The following is a 19736-nucleotide window of genomic DNA, read 5'->3' as shown; positions in this document are numbered from 1 at the left end:
TTTTTTACGTCTAGCGAAGTGAAATACGGTGCCATCTATGTTTCAAATAAGATACTGATAATGCCACGTTGCCACATGCACCAACAACACCTTACTCACTTTGAAAAAAAAAGGTGTGAAGGCCACGATGCACTATATGCACCCAATAAAACTTTATTTAGAAAAATAAGTGACACACAACATTTTGTTTGCTATACGACCTAACTAGTTGAAAAAATAGCCTTTGTTGTAAGTTTCAAATGCTGAATTCCTGTGTTCCCGACGCTCCCAACGTCAGATAAATTTCTTGGATCTGGCGTATATGAATATACGATACATTCGTCTTGTCTGCCGCGTCATTCTCTGATGCCGAGAACTATTTAAATTAACATCCAGATTCGCTGAATTCGGACGCGTGTTTCTCCCCTATTGTGGAATCCTGTAGTAAAATCAAAATAATCAGCTAGGCTAATGCCCAAATCTAAGAAATGCATTTTTTTATCATCTGTATGATCTGTAACGAGTCTAATTAAACCTATTCTTCTTAAATTCCTTTAACTTATTTACTAAACCTATTTTTATTAAATTCCTTTAACTTATTTACTAAACCTATTTTTATTAAATTCCTTTAACTTATTTACTAAACCAATTTTTATTAAATTCCTTTAACTTATTTACTAAACCTATTTTTATTAAATACCTTTAACTTATTTACTAAACCTATTTTTATTAAATTCCTTTAATTTATTTACTAAACCTATTTTTATTAAATTCCTTTAACTTATTTACTAAACCTATTTTTATTAAATTACTTTAATTTATTTACTAAACCTATTTTTATTAAATACCTTTAACTTATTTACTAAACCTATTTTTATTAAATTCCTTTAACTTACTTACTAAACCAATTTTTATTAAATTCCTTTAACTTATTTACTAAACCTATTTTTATTAAATACCTTTAACTTATTTACTAAACCTAGTTTTATTAAATTCCTTTAATTTATTTACTAAACCTATTTTTATTAAATTCCTTTAACTTATTTACTAAATTATTTTTATTAAATACCTTTAACTTATTTACTAAACCTATTTTTATTAAATACCTTTAACTTATTTACTAAACCTATTTTTATTAAATTACTTTAATTTATTTACTAAACCTATTTTTATTAAATTCCTTTAACTTATTTACTAAACCAATTTTTATTAAATTCCTTTAACTTATTTACTAAACCTATTTTTATTAAATACCTTTAACTTATTTACTAAACCTATTTTTATTAAATTCCTTTAATTTATTTACTAAACCTATTTTTATTAAATTCCTTTAATTTATTTACTAAACCTATTTTTATTAAATTCCTTTAACTTACTTACTAAACCTATTTTTATTAAATTCCTTTAACTTACTTACTAAACCTATTTTTATTAAATTCCTTTAACTTACTTACTAAACCTATTTGTATTAAATTCCTTTAACTTACTTACTAAACCAATTTTTATTAAATTCCTTTAACTTATTTACTAAACCTATTTTTATTAAATACCTTTAACTTATTTACTAAACCAATTTTTATTAAATTCCTTTAACTTACTTACTAAACCTATTTTTATTAAATTCCTTTAACTTATTTACTAAACCAATTTTTATTAAATTCCTTTAACTTATTTACTAAACCTATTTTTATTAAATACCTTTAACTTATTTACTAAACCTATTTTTATTAAATTCCTTTAATTTATTTACTAAACCTATTTTTTATTAAATTCCTTTAACTTATTTACTAAACCTATTTTTATTAAATACCTTTAACTTATTTACTAAACCTATTTTTATTAAATACCTTTAACTTATTTACTAAACCTATTTTTATTAAATTCTTTTAACTTATTTACTAAACCTATTTATTTATTTATTAAACATATTTTAATTAAGTTCATTTAACTCATTTAATCAATATTTGTTGGGAAAATAAAAATTAATTTAATTCGCAATTTTTTATATTTGAATTTCTAAATATCTTCTTCAACAATTCATATATTTACACCTTATTTATTTGTAAATTTGTTCAGCCGAGGACCAGATCCACTACGCGAGATGTTTCTTTTGTATTTTATGTCATCGTCAAAGTGATATCAAACTTCTCAATAGAAATATTGTACGTGCCTAATCTATTTAAAATAGGTTTTAACTCGAAAATGTTAATTTTGAAAGATTAAATGAAAAACTGATCAGCTTCGCTCTTTACGTTTTTAACGAAGAAGTGGGTAGTACCTAAAATGCGTTAAATGGTTTTAAACTACAGACTTTGTAGGTTCTTGTTTTCAATTCACTTAACAAAGTAGACTTTAGATGATTGGGCGATAGCTCGAAATGAACTTTAGGGTTTCAAATGATAAATATATTATTTGCTTAAAAGACTTTACGTTAAAAGTTTCGCACAATCGGTTTAATTTAATCATGAAAATTGTTGAAACTATCAACCTAAAGATTTAACCTATGGTCTGCGATTTATTCAAAACAATTTTAATCGTGAAATTCAATTCATCTAAACCAGAATTTTTAAGTTACTACATTTTTATTCAAAGATAAGGAAAACTAACTATTTATTAACCATGTATTAAAATGAAGAATGTGATTTCAGCTGTACTAACTCGCAATACCTCGTGGTACAGAATTCGACGACCATTGTTCCTACATAGGTTAACAACAGAATATAAAGCCATTGTCATGTCAATAAAAGTTCTATTGAATCATTGTACGACATTGGTCTAGTAAAACCGCGTCTTGCAATGTTAATTGAGTTCGGAAAAATGTTTTCGGAAAATTTACGGTTAATTATCTTTGTGTTGTCACTACTTTGCATCATTTCAGCGGTTACAAATGGACAAGAAACAACCACAACCAGGTGAGACACTTTTTTTTAAACATCAGAGTTCACGAGGTAGGTGGGGTGGTGGAGTGGTAAGCTCTTTCGCCTATCAGCAAGAGGAGCCGGGTTCGATTCGAGCTTGTGGCACTGGGTGAAAACTGGAACCACTCCTTCCGCGTTGAGTTTTCGGTTTCCCCTTCCATAATTTTTTTTTAGAGATTAACGTTAATAGTGCGTGTAGGGAGCTGTTGTCTTGCCACCATCCTCCTACGCATTGTAAGTCGCTAGATGACTTGGGCCTAAGGTGTTGCCCTGGGTATTAGCCTTGCTGATTATTATTATTATTATGAGCATGTAAAATTAGAATGCCCAAATTTAAAAGATCGCCATTTTGAAGGTTCAGATTGCATTGCTTATCAGACCTATTTTTAATAAGATGTGAATATATTATCTTTTCACCGCTGCTGTAAAATAAAATATCTAAAGAGAACACGAAGGTCGTAGTCTGTTTTAATATGAATTTCTTTCACATAATATTAAATAAGAAAAGTTTAACAGGTCCAGGCGTTCTCTAAGTACTATTTATCGCTTTTAAGATCAGCATAAGTTTCCATCTGTAAAAACGTCACTTTACTTACAGTAATCCGAATGCAAAAGCTATTGTGGAAACTCGAAGATTCGTTCTACGATGTGTCTACGCTATAGAATATTGCGAAATGTACAAAGAGGGTTAGTGAATAATTTCATTATAATACATATATTACAGATAAATACTCATCTTCCTTTACGTACATTATTTTCTTTAACTATATGTTGTGTAGAAAAATCAATATAACTCTAATTTAGTTCAGGGGAAATGGTTAAAACTTTAAGAACAGGAAAGTATGGTATTAAATATGTGAAAAGTTTGCATTTTACACATTATACGTACTTGTAGTACAAGTAAACTTATGGACACTTTTCACCAATATCTAAATTTCACTTTTCCAAGGGCTAATACGTTATTCGAGACAGGAGGGGGTTTACGGGTTAACCTCCCCTTTGCCGTAGCTTTGGATGTACTATATTTTAACTCGTTACCCTATCGTTTATATTAAGTTTCTATCGAACACTTTAGTTCATTAGCATACTCGAAGACACCTAATGGCGACAGGTTTCCCATGTTCGTATGTTTTGTAATGGAAATTCTAAATAGTCCCGTATCTTCAGTCAAATATTTGTCCAAACTTTCAAACCGGATGAATTCTGTGTGTACCGTTTCTAAAGCGGAATTGTTACCATTATAAAATTGGTTAGAAACCATTTAAATGCATAGAGGATGTCCGAAAATGGTTATACTAATAAAGTTTATTTAAATATTTTCAGTATTTGGTTATACTAATAAAGTTTATTTAAATATTATTATATTTATTATTAGCAACCCAAGTTTGTGTTTCACCCCCCACCCCCCGACTCGAGAATCTCAGAACCGCTCGTTTGAAACTACCTGCAGCGCCATCTCGTGAGTGAAATATTATTTTTCCCGGTTTAATCGGTTTTCTGTCGGAATTGTCGTCTGCCACGACATTCTCCTGGGATTTTTACCTTAGTTATATTCTTAAATTGTAGGTTATAGTGTTTTTATAATGCCTTACAATAAAAGAGGTTCGCAAATTTTTGCAGCTTTCCTCTTTGGGCGCTGCAGGTAGGTTCAACCGCGAATTCTGAAAACCATTAAGCCGCTTGATGTTGGTTGCAGCAAAAGTCACGTAACTTTTTAAATACTTTCCCAATACCTATAAAATTTCAGGGACGTAAATTTCGGTTTTGGTGACAATACCCCTTTAAGTCTTAATTTATAGAGAGAGAGAGAGAGAGAGAGAGAGAGAGAGAGAGAGTGAGAGAGAGAGAGAGAGAGAGAGAGAGAGAGAGAGAGAGAGAGAGAGAGAGAGAGAGAGAGAGAGAGAGAGAGTGAGAGAGAGAGAGAGAGAGAGAGAGAGAGAGAGAGAGAGAGAGAGAGAGAGAGAGAGAGAGAGAGAGAGAGAGAGAGAGAGAGAGAGAGAGAGAGAGAGAGAGAGAGAGAGTGAGAGAGAGAGAGAGAGAGAGAGAGAGAGAGAGAGAGAGAGAGAGAGAGAGAGAGAGAGAGAGAGAGAGAGAGAGAGAGAGAGAGAGAGAGTGAGAGAGAGAGAGAGAGAGAGAGAGAGAGAGAGAGAGAGAGAGAGAGAGAGAGAGAGAGAGAGAGAGAGAGAGATTTTGATTAACAGAAAAATCCTGTACAAATTACACGTATCCTTTACTTTTTACAGGAACATAAGTACATAAATGGAATGTATTCTATAAAAAAGGGTTGGTCTTGTAAAATGTACAGAAGGACATTCTAAAAATGTTAAGGAATATTTGCAGCTGTATTTATTACACACACCGAGAGTGTCAAATTAACAGTTCATTACGTCAAATTTACTTGAATAACAGATATGTACTTAAACGGCTGGCTTCAGTAAGATTAACATTGAAGTTCTTTAAAAACATTAAAAAACATATCTGACTCTGTAGATATACTGGAAACCAATAATTTCAATTTACAAACTTCAAACGTATAATTCATCGGAGAGGCAGTATTTTTGAAATTTAATTATGCCTAATGCATGGTAATATTTTTGATAATCCTTCACCCTGCAGACCAATAAGTGATAAAGAAATGTTTTCGATTCCGACATTGCCCAAAATTATATTTTTGGGTGCACTGCCCAAGGCAGGGATTGACTAAACTTTGACTTTCAATATCTCTATGTTGAAATCTAGTAATGATAGAGTCATGATATGTTTTGTGGCTATAGCCATCCATTATCGGCCTCAAATGATTTTAATTAAATATTAATTAAAACGTTATAGAAATTGTACGAAATAAATAAGAAAGATTAATAAGTATAAAAACCGTGAGATATTTGATACAACCTAAGCGAGTGTTTCTTTCGGAAAAGAGCGAGCGTTTAATATTTAGTCGTTTGTCGCATTGATTTTCAGCAATAAACAATTCGGTAAAATACTACTTACGCGATTATTTACTTTGGTTAATAGAGAGGAAAAAGTCTTGGCCCGATTTCTCTTGAACCAGAGAGGCTCACAATTATATTAGTACCTATCGGGAAAACTTGAAAACCCAGTTGCCTCGTAAAACATTCATCTGATTTTATTGGTTTTTTTTTAAACAAAATCACTTTTACTACTGAAATAGCTGTGTATCAGTGATTACGTAAGCATGTAAATTATAATCGTGCTATATTTTGGAATACAGTCTCTTTACGTAGGCTACCTTAGCTATATACTAGAAATCAACCTTACGCGTGAAACTTTAAAAACTACTAGCCAAAAAGGACTGAACACAAGCTGAGTTGTTAAAAACTCAAGAATAAGTTGTGCTTATCGGGTCTCTCTGAGGGATTTGACCCGTTTAGCCCCGAATTGTGTGTTCGGATAACCTCTTAATTATCATTTATTGAAAAATGTGAGATCGGCCCCGCATATTAGCTGTTTTTTCCCTAGCTACCACGTCAAAAATTCCGTTTCATATTCGTAAATTTGACTAAACGCGTTAGTGTATTTTCTACAATATTGTGTGTTGAATAAATTATTTGCTACTTATCGAATTTACTGAGATGTAAAAAGTATTTTCTACCGACGGATGTGTAAAACCAACTTTAATATGCCAATAAAATTACGTATAAGGTTCACGTACTCCAGACTGTTATTCATGTTGATTTGACAGACTTTATTACTGTGTTATTTACAGCTATTTCATCATGTTAAATTAACATAAAATTACTTGTAATATTATAATACGGTATAAGCTATTATATTTACAGAAACGTCTTGGCATCCCCTGCTTCCAACAGGGGATGAGAGAGAGAATGATAAAACGAGAAGGATGGGACATTGGAAAGGCTTCTCCTAGGCGAAACCACGCGTTGGAAAGAGGATCTATGAGGTCTCGGACGCGACAGCGATCTGCAGAAACGAAACTAGAATGAAGGACGGTGCTAAAAGGGGCACCGCCCGGGTCAAGGATGAAACGGTTGTCGAAAATTGGCAGATTTCCGACAGTATCGAAAGAGAGATCGTCAGTTTGCAACACGATTGGCGACTCAGCCCACGTACGCAGAGACGAGGCGTAGACCGTGCGGCCAAGACTACCCAGAGGTAAAATGGAAAGAAAAATGTCGGAAATTGAGTTTAAGGAAGGTCGCAGGCCCCTCAAGACAGCCTCCGCGGTTATAACGTGCGGGAGCTTGGGAACGCTGGCGTTTAGTAGGTCGGCACAGAGGGCTAAGCGAAATGCTTTAATTTTGGTTTCAATGTGGACAAGACCGAGACCACCACACCTCTTATCGAAGGTAAGTTTTTTCTCCGAGATCCAGTGGAAACTGTCCCAGAAGAATTGAGACATGGACCTCTGGACGTCGGAGACGAAATCCTTCGGAGGGTCGAGAACTTTAAGTCTATGCCAGAGCACGGAGGAGGCTAATTGATTGATTAATAGGACGCGACCGTAGGCCGAACAGAGATGTCTAAGTCTGTACCAGCGCCCTAAGACGCGACTAAGTCGAGTCATCAGATCCGGCCAATTCCGTTTTTCGTAATCGGGGGTGTTTCCTAAGAATACACCGAGGAACTTTCCACCATCCGAATTCCACGGCATATCAAGGAGAGAGAGAGAGAGAGAGAGAGAGAGAGAGAGAGAGAGAGAGAGAGAGAGAGAGAGAGAGAGAAAGAGAGAGAGAGAGAGAGAGAGAGAGAGAGAGAGAGAGAGAGAGAGAGAGAGAGAGTATAAAAATGCTTTATTTAGCAGGATCAAATTAGATAAACATATGTGAATTAATAAAAATGTACAATATATCAAATTTTGCATGTACACATAAATAAGGAAAACCAGGTATCGAATCAGATTTAAAATTAAATTAAAACATTAAGCTAAAACGGCGAATTTTAAATACAATGGAAGGAATAAAATAAAAATATAAAAACGGTTACATGAAATCAATTAAAATAATTAATGACATGATTCAGATTCATTTTTCAACGCGTGCATAATTTTTCGTTCCCATTGATAGATTGCTTGTTTTGAAAGTCTAGAAAGCGGGCTCTTGCGGTAGGTCGTATCGTTTTTTCGAATACCTTCGAGTTGTTTAAGAAGAGCGACAGGTGAATTAGTATGTTGGCGAACATGATCGAGGATTGGAATTTTAGAGCGATACATGGAGTCAAATAGGCTTACAAGCGAAGAATCAGAAAGCGGAGCGGTGCTAGAAGAATTTTGAGAAAAGTCCGAATCAAGAAAGTCGGCGAGGTCGGTGTCAGAGACTACGCTTGAATAAGAAGACGCTGATTTTTGTGATAGAGCCTTGGGTATGTCAGATTGGGCGATGGATTGCTTCTTTAAAGGTGTTGAATGTTGCGGTGCTGGAGACTGTCGTTTTGATTTCGAAAGAACTGTTAAGCCAGGAGGATGTTTGGATACAGGAGTGGCTGCCGGAGGTCGAAGCCATCAGATTCATTGCAATTGACCGTTATTGGGGTCATATCCAAGCCTGGGTAGATGGAACAGTCTCCTCAACGGACGTCATAGTAACGTCAGTGAACGAGGATGACTTCGATTTCTCTAAAACGGGCCTCTCAATTTCGTCTACTTCCTTTGGTCTTGTGGAAGTCTCACCTTCTGGAGTGTAAACAGCGGAGTCTTTCCTTTTGGGGCAGAACTCACGCGTGTGGCCGATGTCGTGGCAGAGGTGACACTTGATGTCGGTGGAAACGAAAAAGGTGTAGGGAACATCATCTAACTCAACAAAAATTCTTTCGGGTAGGCTCTCTCGAGCTTTAGTGGTCGGGAATTTAATCATCACCTGTCTCCGAAGACTTTGCAATCCAGGGAGATCAGGATCAGTGTATGCCGCTCTCAGAGATTTGATGGGCCCGACGACGGAACCGTAAGTCGACATCATCTCCCGTAGATCAGGGTTCTCAAAGTGGGAAGGCACGTCCGATACAACAACCCGCGTTGGAGGAGTACCAATCGCGTGGCATTGCACCAGTGAGTAGTCGGGCATCGGGAGACCGTTGGTCTTGAGTTCAGTCGCCCATGTCGGATTTTTGAAAAACAGTTGAAATGTACATTGTATTTGGCCAAAAGAGTAGATTTGGGAGGGATTCGTAGCGGTCTTGATAGCATCAATCAGTTCCTTGTTCGAGTAGGTATAGATGGAAGAGTCGATAAGGATACCGTGAGCAGCGGTGATTTTCTTATTGGACGTGCCGGTGGAAGATGAGTCGTTGGGTCGGGATCGGAAAATGGTTTTCTTCGGTTGAATCGGGAGGTCTTGTTTTGGTTTAGTTTGGTTTCGGTTGGAGACGGTTGAGTTGGATTGGCCGAAACGGTTTCGGAAGAAAGCCGTTTTGTATGGCGACGAGTTGGGCATCCCGGCGTTAGGCTTAGTAGCCATCGGCGCGAGATTTGAAATTTTTATTTCGCGCGAGCGAAATAAGAAGTTTCAAAAGACGATAAGTCTAAAAAGCCGAAAAATCGACTTTTCAGGCGAAGGTACCGTTTCGAAAAACGGTCCTAAAACCGAAAATATCGGTTTATACGGAAAGAAACTTATACCAGAAGGTATATGGGACCTTCACGAACCGGAAATAAACAAAAATTGGGCCTATACGGCACTTGAAACTCGAAAAATACTGAAAAAATCGGGAGCGTAATAAAGCGCGAACTTTATAAAACGAGCACGAGAGAGAGAGAGAGGGTATAAAAAGCTTTATTTAAGCAATATCAATATCAGATGAACAGTTGAGGATAAAAAAAAACATCAAAACATTATGTCAATTTCTTACAATGAATAAATATAAGTTAATTACTTAATGATTATACAGAATTCATTAATGTGGGTATACAAATGTCAAAATTTTGGATGGTAAGCGATAATAATACAATGATATACAAATGTCGAATAATTTAAATATATTTCTCGAGTTCAGCCAAATTAACATGCCAGGTTTCTTTGAATTTTTCCATTTGGTCGTGTTTACGGGCCCACGTGAGGGCTAATCGAATGCGCGAGACGAACCTGCTGCGGAATCGATTAAAAATGAATTTTGATTGTTCCAGAGGGGAACGACTCAGAGACTGAGCGTAACCGTCTCGCAGACCATTCCTGTAGATGGTATCTTTGAGGAGTACAAAGGCCAGGTTGCAAGCGCGATGAGGACGGAAGTTTGGGATCAAAAACCAATAGTGGTGGGGGTTATGGGAATGTCCTAGCAATTTTGTTAAAAAAATATTAACGTCACTCAGAGTGGTCGTGATGATCGGGCAATTGTAGGGACAGTCACGAGTCGGATATGTGTCAGGATCAAAATGATGTAATCGAGTGGGAACGGGAAGAGCGTTATGTAGCAAACGCCATTGGGTGGAATTTTCATGTCGAGCAGATAGGGGGCTGACAGAGTTAACGCTCCAAAATTTCAAAGTTTTAGGCTCCGCAAGGTCAGGCGGGTGAATCGGTTTAGGGAACTCAGACGCGAGGCGAATGATATGCGAGTAAGCGACTCGTGAGATGCTAATACCCGCAAGTCGTAGAGTCGTGTTAAGAGAACCAGGTAAGTAGAGTAAGATGGTTGGAGAAGGAGACTCTCCAAAAACGTGGCCATCTCGAACACCGAGTTTATCGAATACACCGGGAAAGGCATCTAAGACTCCTTTTTGTAAGGCTCTGAACGATTTTACGGTCAAACGAGATACGGATTCTGGAGAGGACATTAAATCGGGGTTTCGACGCCACCAAAGGGAGGCAGGGTCAAGGAGGTCCATGACTGAGGAAACTCCATCGCGAGCAAAACGGTCGAAAAGAGTACCCAAAAATGGGGTTTTTCCGGAGTCAGTAATACCCGGATTATCATATAGCGGTATGTCAGACAGGGCTTCAATATTGACGTTATCAATATCAAGGTGAAAATTAAGACTGGATAAAATTTCAGACATTGTATTGTAAAAATTGGACTGGCAACGTCGCGGGTTAGTCGTAAGAAAATGAGTAGGCAAAGAACTAGAAATTCCATACGTGAAGGCTGAGGCGGTTATGTGATTAGGACGGATGGGAGCAGTCTCTAGAAGACTAGCGACGTTAGCAACGCGAAAGCTACGGATTTTGTCAGAGATTGAGACAAGGCCCAGCCCTCCAACCTGCTTGGGGAGGCGACAATGGTCTCTATTCACCCAGCGCACCTTATCCCACACGAAAGCTTCGAGAGCGGATTGGCAACGAGAGACGAAATCCGCTGGTGGATCCAGAACTTTTAGTTTGTGCCACAAGACACTGGCGGCTAACTGGTTGGCAATGTTGACGCGACCGTACAGGGAACAGTGGGGTTTGATGGGACGCCAACGAGCGAGAACGCGCAGAAAAGATTCTTCAAGTTCAGTCCAGTTTTTCAAAATTATAGATGGACTGTGTCCGAGATGAACACCCAGGAATTTACAGCCTTCAGAAGACCAGCAAAAACCAAGAGGGAAGTCCATCCGGCCACGCCAACTACCGCACCAGAGACCAACAGATTTTAAATTGTTGACTCGAGCGCCAGAGTTAACGGAAAAGCAATCCAGGCTAGCCCTTAAAACCTGGAATTCAGCGTTGTCACGAATGAAGGCGGTGAGGTCATCAGCGTAAGTGCCGTTAGTTAGTCGGCAGTGAGAAGATAATTCGTGAGGTCGGGTGAGTTCGGAGTCAAGAAGACGTAGGAGTGGTTCGATGGCAATAGAAAATAAAGCGCCAGACAATGGACAACCCTGGCGAATGCCACGGTCAAATTTTACAGAAGGGGTCAGCGAGTTGTTAATTTTGATGTGAAAAGACGAATTGGTATAAAGCATGGCGAGAGGGCCGCAGAACTCAGGGGGGAAACCGAAAGCGCAAAGAACTTTGAAGAGATAGTCGTGGTAAATGGAATCGAACGCTTTCTCGAAGTCTATGTTAACGAGAGCAAGGGGTTCATCATTAGCGTCAGAGAGATCAATGAGATCTCGCAGAACGTTCAAATTATCAAAAATCGTACGGGACGGAACAGAATAGGATTGAGAGGGTGAAATAATATCAGTTAGAACATTGTTAAGACGGAGGGCCAGGACTTTTGCAAAAATTTTGTAGTCGACGTTTGTCAAAGAAAGAGGTCGCCAATTGCGAAGATCGCGAGGGTCACCCTTCTTTGGCAAAAGACACATCACGGACTTCGAGAAAGCGTTCAGGTATGGATAATTTTTCATGTCTTTAAGTAGTTCACGATAAACTTGGAACAAGGCTGGTCCCAAGTCATCCCAAAACGTCAAAAAGAAATCAGTAGGAAGCCCATCTATGCCCGGGGAGCGACCTCTTGACATGGACTTTAGGGCTCTGGAAAATTCATCAAAGGAAAAAGAATTTCGAAGAGACGCGGAGGAATCCCGGGAAAGCTGAGGCAATTTTTAAGAAAAGGCGGTAAAGCAGAAGAGAACGGGGCCGAAGTATTATTATTTGGGTTAGAGTACAGGAGTGAGTAAAAATTCATAACAGTTTCACGAACACGTGGAGGATTGGAGACTAAATCTCCGTTAGGGTCCAAGACATTCTCCATTGGCTTCGCAGAGGATACGCGAGAGGTCCAACGGAAAAATTCAGCAGAGGGGGAATCAACATTCGCGACATGGGCCATGCGACTCTTTAGGAGCGCGTCCCTCGCACGATTGTTTAAGCAGACGTTCAATTGGGAACGAAGTTCCTTAGCATCAGGGCCATCAGGATCATTTAGAGCGTGGACCTCACGCTGCAAATCACGCAGACGAGAGCGCTCCAAATTACGTTGGTAAGCACAGAAATCTCTGCAAACCGCACGAACATTGGGCTTAAAAACCTCAAACCACCACTGAGACCAAGAGCGGCCAGTGGTATTCGAGGCAGGTTCGTTGACCGAGTTCTTAATAAAATCTTTAACATCAGCTACAAATTCAGTGTCTTCGAGGGCTTTAACGTCAAGTTTCCAGTAAGCCGGCCTCAACTGAACTTTGGAAAAAGGATGTGCAAAACGTAAAACAACGGGACAATGATCTGAGAAAGGGCAGACTTCGTGAAGACATGCCCTAACAGGGGTTGCAGAGTCAACGTAAAAACGATCTAGGCGTGCCCGAAAAACACGACCACGCTGAGGGACGGAAGACCAAGTATAAGAACGAGTATTAGGCTGAAAAATTCTAAACGCATCTTGCAAATCATGACCATTGACCAGTGAACGAAGAGTCCGCGAGACGTCTACGCGTCGATCGACGCAATCGCGACGGTCGAGGGCTTCATCTAAAGTACAATTAAAATCGCCAGATAAAATTATCGATTCCCCAGCAGGTAAGTTGTCAATTAAATTGCTTAAGTGAAGTAAAACATCATCGGCGATTTGGTCGTCGTTGGACGGAACGTAAACAGAGAAAACGTGAGTGAAATTTTGAGGAGTGAATTCAAAACGAATATAAACCAAATAACTTAAATAAATTTTGACTTCACGAATAAAAGAGAGGAATTGGGGCTTCACACCGATGGAAACACCGGAACCATTTTTAGAAGCAAAAGCGTGTTCGAAAGAATACGACCAGTGTTTCCAGAGGTATGACGCCCCAAAATCCGTTTTAACATTAGTTTCTTGGAGACAAACAATATCAGGATTAGAATTTTGAATAAATAAACGAGCGCGGGTATTGGTCTCAGGGGTACCAATACCCCTCACATTTAAAGAGTAAATTGATAAATAAAGAAAACTAAAATATAAAAAGTTCATAACGGGCAGATAATAAATAAATAAATTTTGAGAATAAACGATAAATGGAAAACGAAAAATTACTTGCACGAATTACTTTCTTTCTTGATTTCTTGAAAAATTTTCCTCTCCCATTGATAAATAGCCTGCTTTGACATGCGCGAAAGCGGGCTTTTTCGATGAGAGGCGTCGTTCTTCCGGATTGATTCTAGCTGCTTTAGGAGGGCAGCCGGTGAGTTCGTATGTTGGCGTACATGTTCCAGGATGGGGATCTTTGACCTGTACATCGCGTCAAAGAGACTAACGAGCGAGGAGTCACTGAGCAGGGCGGCTGATGAAGGCGTCGCGTCAAATTCAGCGTCAACAAAGTCCGAAAGGTCATTGTTCGAGGTCACACTAGAATAGGATGAAGCCGATTTTTGGGACATCGCTTTCGGAGACGATTCAACAATTGAAAACTTCCTCGGGGGTTCAGACGAGTCTTGGGATGTTGGTTGCCTTTTATTTTTATTCAGCACAGTGAAACCAGCGGGATGCTTTCGAACTGGTGATGTTACTGGAGTTTTGAAAACTTCAGTGATGTCTTCAGGGGTTTCATCGACAGGAACAATTGGGGTCATGTCCATATTAGGAATGGGTTCTTCGTGGTTTTCAATTCCTTTCGGGATGGTTACGTCATCAGCGGCAGGAACAATGCTGTCTTCGGCATTGTTTGTTGAGCGAATTTTGGGGCAGTGATCACGGGTATGGCCATTCTCGTGACAGTGATGACATTTTATGTCAGTAGATATGAAGAACGTGTATGGAACGTCATCGAGTTCGACGAAAAGTCTTTCAGGGAGACTCTCTCGAGCGGTAGTGGACGGGAACTTTATCATTACTTGCCTACGAAAGCTCTGCAAGGCTGGCAGATCCGGGTCAGAGTACGAGGCTCTGAGAGTTTTTATCGGCCCAACGACTGTGCCATGAGCCGACATCAGCTCCCTCAGAGAGAGAGAGAGAGAGATAGAGAGAGAGAGTGAGAGAGAGAGAGAGTGAGAGAGAGAGAGAGAGAGAGAGAGAGAGAGAGAGAGAGAGAGAGAGAGAGAGAGAGAGAGAGAGAGAGAGAGAGAGAGAGAGAGAGAGAGAGAGAGAGAGAGAGAGAGAGAGAGAGAGAGAGAGAGAGAGAGAGAGAGAGAGAGAGAGAGAGAGAGAGAGAGAGAGAGAGAGAGAGAGAGAGAGAGAGAGAGAGAGAGAGAGAGAGAGAGAGAGAGAGAGAGGGGTAAACGTAGGCTTGGGGATTCTCTATCATAGCAATTCACACTAAAAATGTTTAGCGATCATACATTTGGGATGTTAAGATTTTACCAAATTATTTATGTGAAAGAAAGGGGGTGTTACTAAGCCTTGGCTCAAAATGTGAAGATGATAACGTTTGACACATTTCTTGCATGCGCAATGGGGAATTCCGTTTATTCGCTGATTTACTCTGATAGAGGGTTTTCTGCTCCATAATGGATGTTTTAAGCTGTTTAATTAATCCAAGGTGCAAGAGAATACACGAATATATTTCACTATAAACATTAATTTAAGTTGAGGATCTCAATCATTATTTTACAGATGAACACGAAACCCGCTACAAAGCTGGCGCAGAGGCATTGTACAAAAAATACAATCTATCAGAGTGCATAGAGGCGAGAAAGCTATATTTTCCATATATAGTTCTTGTCCAACTGAGCATCTAATCTGACTTATCTTAATTTTTGAATCAAGGTGTGGGTAAAAGAAAATGAAAGTCGTGAAAACATTTGCAAACTTGCCAAAACATACTCGGACCAGAAAATCAAAGAGGTAGGTTCTTTTCAAAGTCTTCTCTGAGGTTCTTAAAGCGGCTTTAGCTAAAATGGCTGGCTAATCACTAATAGGCTTCGTGCGAAGTCTAAATAACGCCATCTGCCATAATACTTTACTTAATCTGGATGTTTGGTTTCACGTTTCGAGCATGATATTTTTACCTATCTCTGACATAAACACTTGTGGAGGTTAACGGTAATAGTTAATGTAGGGAGCTATTGGCTCGCGTGGCATGAAGGGCTTGCCACCACCCTCCTACGCATTGTAAACCGGGCCACCTGAATTAATGGCTTTAAAAGTCGCTTGATAACTTAGGCCTGAGGTGGTGCCTTGGGTATTAGCCTATTTATTTATAAAAATTTTAACCCGTTCGTTGTCGAGTGGTGGGGAATAAAGTACATATGATTTTGTCTCCTTGCGCCATCTAATTACCTCTAGTGGAACTAATATGGTAAACTAAATAAATGCTGTACACCACGATAAATCTGAACATTTTCAGAAATCTATAATAAACTTCGGGGGGAAGTATGAAAGCTCCTTTACCCTCCATCTATAGTAAAAATCGCCAACAAGAGAGTTCCACCATGAACATTTGCATCAGAATGATAGGCAAAGGATTAGCAAGTTATCCAAAGTCCTTATAAGAGTAGTCCCATTTTTGGGGCGCAGTGACCACATCTATTAATATATTTACTATAGGCTTTTGAGTACACGCAATTGACCGATGGATTAGATATATTTTGAATATTAAACTTAAATTTTCAATAACCTTGTACAAGAAATTAATTAATAAAAGCAGTATAATAAATGATCGTTTTATCAACCATCCTGTATGTTATAAATAATATATCAATCACCCTGTGGTTTAACATAACTAACGCACTAAGCATTAACAACCAAAAAGTAATTTTACCTCAAATACCAATTCACGAATCAAGTCAAATCAAATCAACCAAACAGTTCAAATTTATTAGTATAACAGTTAGAGATTTGTACCACGGGGTTAGAGGGCCAAGTCATCGAGTTACTTATAGCCCTATTAATGAATCCATTCATTAATTACAAAGCTTTATAAATCACCCTGTTCATTAATTACAAAGCTTTATCAATCACCCTGTTCATTAATTACAACGCTTTATCAATCACCCTGTTCATTAATTACAAAGCTTTATCAATCACCCTGTTCATTAATTCCAATATTCCAATAATCCTGTACATTAACAACCTTAAAGGAATTTTTACCCAAAGCATAGTCAGCACCCTGTATAAGGTATCCAACGCCATCTAGAAGAAAATGGACAAGTTTCGTATAGGTTTCCAAGGTCGAAGATGAAATATTGGTAGACAAATGGCGCTGGTTTCTGAATCTTGAACTGGCTCTCAACTCAAACGTGGGTTTGCGGGGTCCCGCGAATTGGCCAGAAATCCCACATAAAATTAAAATTTCTTTAGTTCGGAAATGGCCAGCACTATTGTGTTGTGAAAATTAACGTTAGTCTCTACTTATGTACCATTAGCTACTGTTAACCATGTGTGGACTGACGAAAGATTTAAGTGAGTTATACATTCGAGCAGTGCCGGTATCCAGTGGCGAGCGTGGCGCTCCCTGCACGCCTGGCAGTGGCGTCGGAAAAAGGGGAAGCTCCGGGGGGGGGGGGGGGCGAAGAAACACTGCACACGAGCCTCTTGCGATAAATATACGCAATTTTAACAGTCAATTCAAATATGTATGTCCTACGTGAGGGCATATCCCGAATCGAATTGGGATGTTAGTTTATTTACGAGTTTAGGTGAAAAAAACGGAGAGTGAAGAACACAGCTTTTAAATACTTTCCAATACTTGACACTACGGCGCTACAAGCGGCGCTGCCGTAAAAGCACCAAGTGTGCCATTTGGTTTCGGGTCCAGTAACTATTCGTCCAAGCTGAAACTAACAAGGAGACGACCCGAGGTGTAACGCACCGATTTGGTTCAAACTCGGGGGATTGGTAGACCTTCATGTAACTTGTAAAATCTTAAAGGGAAATGTCTCCATAGGCAACCGTTTTGCCACGGCAAACAAAAATGTTTTTGACAACACAAAATGGAAATTTTCCCATTAAAAATAACATGGGATTTAGACCGATTCCAAGGGTCCCCCAGGTGAAAAAATTGTTAAAAATTGACGAAGAAAATCAAAATTGATCACATTTTGATCAATTTGAACCAAATGAGTGAAAATGAACCGATATGGCTTAAATAGGAAAAATTTCCATTTTATGTTGTCGAAATCATTTTTCGTTGCCATGGAAAAACCGTTGCCCATTGAATAAATTCCCTTTAGGTTTTTTCAAGTTACATGAAGGTCTACCAATCCCCCGAGTTTGAACGAAATCGGTGTGTAACACCTCGGGTCGTCTCCTTGTAAGTATAAAGATCAAATAGTTAACGTGACTTATTTGCTATGATGTTCTTATCCCAGTTCGATATAGAAACAGTAACGCCATCTAGGTTTCAAGTCCGACATATGGCTTAAACTAAAGTGTATTGGTTTCACAAGACCACTATATCACACCTTGATATACTGAATCGGCCTTTTATGTAATTCAATACCTTTTAAAGCTAAATTTTCCGGATTTTCTAATTATAAAATTGAAACCGAATGGAAATAACTTCATTAATTTTAAACATTTCGTATATTGAACGCTACCGGACCTATTAAGGCCTTAAGAAAGACTTAATGGTTCGCGGAGAAAGAAAGTGAAACTATTTTTGTTGAAGCTTAAACAAAGGCTAATGTTTCATTATAATTTGGCCCAAGAATTACAATTGCTTTTGATAAATAATACTTCAATATAATAAGAAGAAAAATATTCAATAATACATTTTTGTTTAATTTTTTGTGTAATATTTTAATATTAATTAAGTGACATTTTAACCAAATTCGATTTATTTCAGGCTGATAAAGCTTTTGACGAAATTAAAAAAGTGAGTAAAACTACGTTTATTTTGAATCGTCAAAATCCTCCCGCTTATCTTACATATAACCCGCAATTGGCGTTAGTTTCATACAAGAAAAGTTACAAATATTTTTAAAAAGTAAAGATATTTGTTTGAATTGGACAGATAAATCCACTTAATCCTGTGGAATTTTGAAGTAGACGTAGATTTCCTTTAGATTTTACAAGTTACTAGTAAAATCATTAGGTCCAATAACAGTTTTTAGTGAAAGTATGTTTCTTGTAGATTTTGAGTTACTAAAATGATTAAGCACATTGGAACGCCCATGCTAACGCTGAACTTAGCATAACTTTCATATCTAGCTAGTTAAAGGTCCACAGAATCGTTTGAAAAAATTGGTTCGAATTTCAAATATTTACCTCACTCAGACGTAGCTACCCACCTTACGAAAAACGTTATCCTGTATCACCATCTTAAAATTGATAAGATTCTGTGGTCCATTAATTCAAATTGCAATTAGGACGCTTTTAAGTTACAATATATCATTTAATAAAATTATTTGTTTTTAGATGTGCAAACTAATGAATAAAAAGGTAAACGATAAAGAATGCACTTTGAGGCAGAATGCTCTCTTTAGTTGTAGTTCCAGTAACACTCTTTGAATTTTGAATTTGTACAAACAAATTGAAATAGAATTTCCTTTAGTGACTAAATAGTTTGAAATTTAACTCTGTATTAATTAACTTTTCTTGAGTGATATCTCAATCAATAATCCATTAATTTTTACCAAATCTATTTTAAGCACTGAAAAATTGTTTAATCTCCACACCGGAAAAATATGTTTTCGATGACAAGGCTAAATTATAGACAAATTACTGGAAGTATAGAAAGCCCATTTTATTGCCTTGAAGTGCCCAACTTTTAAGATATTTTTGTTAAACCTTTCACGTTTTTCAGGAATTAAAACAAGTGCTAAGCTTCGTGAGTACTAAATAGTTCTAAATAACATTAACCGGAAATCTATTACTCGTTTTACTGAAGTGCTCTACCACAGCATTCCAAAGAAAATGAAAAATAATTTCTTTAAACTTGGTACCTCTTTAAATCATTTATCGTATTTTCGACATTTAAAGAATCTGAACTTGAGAACAAATCGTACGCTCTGTACGTTGCGTCAAACTTATAGATTTTTGGTTTATAAAGGTACGGAATAAATGTACCTTGAAAGTTTCGTCACTTTCATACTGTTAGACCCTCCTCCTCCTCCTATCGGTGGAAGTTAGGTTTAACGCGATACGATGGGT

General features: G+C 37.8%; 1 long non-coding RNA gene across 1 annotated transcript; it reads left to right on the top strand.

Moving 5' to 3' along the window:
• Positions 1 to 15198: 15198 nt before the first annotated feature.
• On the top strand, positions 15199 to 18463 carry LOC149936353 (uncharacterized). Its single transcript, XR_016472191.1, has 3 exons — positions 15199 to 15331; positions 15411 to 15488; positions 18430 to 18463. It is a non-coding gene; the product is annotated as an uncharacterized LOC149936353 (long non-coding RNA).
• Positions 18464 to 19736: the final 1273 nt, after the last annotated feature.

The sequence above is a fragment of the Leiobunum rupestre genome, chromosome 7, assembly GCF_980474605.1.
Source record: "Leiobunum rupestre chromosome 7, qqLeiRupe1.1.hap1, whole genome shotgun sequence".
In the NCBI taxonomy this organism is placed as follows: Eukaryota; Metazoa; Arthropoda; class Arachnida; order Opiliones; family Sclerosomatidae; genus Leiobunum; species Leiobunum rupestre.
This window is presented reverse-complemented; position numbering and strand designations above follow the sequence as displayed.